The sequence below is a fragment of the Siniperca chuatsi genome, linkage group LG18 (genome assembly GCF_020085105.1).
Source record: "Siniperca chuatsi isolate FFG_IHB_CAS linkage group LG18, ASM2008510v1, whole genome shotgun sequence".
In the NCBI taxonomy this organism is placed as follows: domain Eukaryota; kingdom Metazoa; phylum Chordata; class Actinopteri; order Centrarchiformes; family Sinipercidae; genus Siniperca; species Siniperca chuatsi.
Window position 1 is genome coordinate 5,376,833 of NC_058059.1, and position 3,279 is coordinate 5,380,111.

Sequence of the window (3,279 nt, forward strand, 5' to 3'; positions counted from 1 at the left end):
AGTTACAGCACATCACTGATCTTATGGATGATAAGAGTTAAGGTGGGGAAATTTACAAATGAGAAAAACACGAGTAGGCAGACATTTACTTGTTTAGCGGAAATAAATTTCCTGTGGTAAGGATCTTTGAAATGCCCTTTTCTCATTTTAATCATTGCTTTTGATTTAAAACATTTGATCTTTATTACGCTACTGTGAACACCTCCAGAAAACCGCTTCTGAGGTAAATTTGTCATTAGCACCTTCTGCTTCACATCTCATCAGTTGACCTTTCTAACTTCAGTGAAAAACATTAACATGCGCAGTAGGCTTACAAAGATGTAGATCATACACAGCAACAACCATGGTTCAAACTTTGCTCTACAGTGTTCAAGTGCAGTGGTAGATCAAGATCATGATAAACAGCATCAATTATGTTTTTCATGCCTACTAGCCAAAGTCAGTGAGGTGACAACTGAGCTTCCTGTGTGTTTACAGTTCAGCACTGAAGGAGGAACATGCAGCTAAAAGTACGTGTGTCTGTCTTTCTGTTTCTCCCTCTTAAAACTTACACGCGACAACACATAAATAAACTTGTGCATACATGTGTGCTTTGTGTGACTTTCCGAAGACCTCCTTAACCAAGTACAGGTGCAGCCTGCTTTTATGCTCCTCCAACTGCAACTCTCAAAGAGCTTAACAGCCAACTTGCCCTGTTAAGCAAGGTTGTGGCATTAATTGGCCTTACAAATCAAATATAAAAGCACCCATACATGATTGAAGCAAGTAGATTTCCTTGAAAAAACATCTCTTAAATTCATGGTCATTTTGTGAAATTCATGTAAAACAGGGAACTTGCAATGAAATTGACTGACAGGGTTTTTATTAGACCAACTGATTAGACAACGGCTGACAAGTTATTAATAGCTGAGGTTCAAAGTTCATTTTTTGCCTTGGGAACAGCAGTTTAGAAAACAATCTTCCAACAAGGTCCATTTAGTAGCCGTTCTGGAACTTTTGATCACATCACATGAGTTATTAATGTTTTCTGATGCTGTCAAAGATTTGTTTACATCAGTAGTGTTTAGAAAGCAGGCCTTTTTTTAAAATTATAAACAGTTGAGAAATACACAAACTCAAATTCAAATTCTCACTTAAAGAGCCCATTCAGACATGTTTTAAGACATATAAAATACTCTGCTTTAAATAATAAATTTAGTCTGATATGGTTTTTCCATTAAAAAAAAGTTCATTTAACTAGTTTAAATTCTAAAAAGTTGCATACTGGACCATAATTGGCTTCCAAACTAGTTGTGATGTCACAAAGCATGCTTGTATGTGTACGTTTTGAACTCAGATTTAAGGTGAGCTTCGGCAGATGAATGTGAAAACAGCCTTCTAGAGTCAAACTCTGCATGTACGTCATTCAGCTCAGTGAAGCTCAATTATCCAAATAAGTAACAATAAGCAAAACATATTTTTGAGTGAATGGGAACTTTAATATTTGGTCAAAAATGTTTTTAGTTGGGGCTTCAAATAACACATTTCAAACAATCACAATTTTCAGCACGCTCATGAAACCATGTGGACGGCAGGAGGAGGGGAACCCCTCGGCTTTAAACTGACTATTTGAGGATGTGTTCACTTGTGGTAAAAGTGCACCTTTCTATGAATTACTTTTTCCACTGTAATGAATTCAGTGAGCTCAAGATGCCTGAAAGGAGACAGATTATTTGAATATTCACACAGTAGAACTCTCTCTCTTTCACACATACAGACACATACAGCATGCACATACTTACATATGCCTTTTACATATGCCTTTTTGATGTTTGTTTGTTGTATATTTTTTCTTCTCTTTCAACATGTTATAACTGAAATAGAGTAAAATATTAAGCACAAAATACTTAAATACTTGTCTGTCTTGTAGGCTACTAATCGTCCATGTGATGCAGTATTTTCTATCATTGTGTGCAGCAAATCAGGTTATCCATGTATATATATATATATATTTTACCCTACAAGGAAACTTGATCAGAATCAGAATCAGAATCAGCTTTATATGCCAAGTATATGTATACATACAACGAATATGACTCCGCTTTTTCGTTGCTTTTAATGTACATACACAGAAATAGACATACATACAGCTAAAAACAAGGACAACAAGCTCAGCAAGTTAAACAAACAATAAGCTATTATGTGCAAAGATATATATATATATAAATATATATATATAAACTTCGTCCTTCACCCTCCGTGGGTGGTCTCATCCTTCGAGCTCGGGTCCTCTACCAGAGGCCTGGGAGCTTGAGGGTTCTGCGCAGTATCTTTGCTGTTCCTAATACTGCACTTTTCTGGACCGAGATGTCTGGTGTTCTTCCAGGGATCTGCTGTAGCCACTCCTCCAGTTTGGGGGTCACTGCCCCGAGTGCTCCGATGACTACGGGCACCACTGTCGCTTTCACCTTCCAAGCCTTCTCCAGCTCTTCTCTGAGCCCTAGGTATTTCTCTAGTTTCTCATGTTCCTTTTTCCTGATATTGCCATCACTTGGTATTGCCACGTCCGACACAACGGCTTTCCTCTGCTGTTTGTCCACCACCACGATGTCTGGTTGGTTCGCCATTACCATTCTGTCAGTCTGAATCTGGAAGTCCCACAGGATCTTGGCTTGGTCGTTCTCTACCACCTTTGGAGGTGTTTCCCACTTTGACCTCGGGGTTTCCAGTCCATATTCCGTGCAGATGTTCCTGTACACTATGCCAGCCACTTGGTTATGGCGCTCCATGCATGCTTTCCCTGCCAGCATCTTACACCCTGCAGTTATGTGCTTGATTGTCTCAGGGGCCTCTTTGCACAGCCTACACCTTGGGTCTTGTCTGGTGTGGTAGATCTGGGCCTCTATCGCTCTGGTGCTCAGGGCCTGCTCCTGTGCAGCCATGATGAGTGCCTCTGTGCTGTCCTTCAGTCCGGCCCGCTCTAGCCATTGGTAGGATTTCTTGATATCAGCCACTTCAGTTATGTTCCGGTGGTACATCCCATGTAGGGGTTTGTCCTCCCATGATGGTCCCTCCTCCAGCACCTCTTAAATAACATAAATAAATTAATAAATCTCTAAATATGATTAATGTAACAGGTTGCTTTATATACAGTACATGAGGTAAGTGGATATGACAGTATATACGGTATGCCTGGAAAGTGGATGAGGTCAGTGGCAGCAGCAGGGGCCGGTGACAAAAAGTTGAAGCAGTCAAGTTGGACAGTTTCCAGCAGCCTTCAAAGATTATACAGGAAGTCCC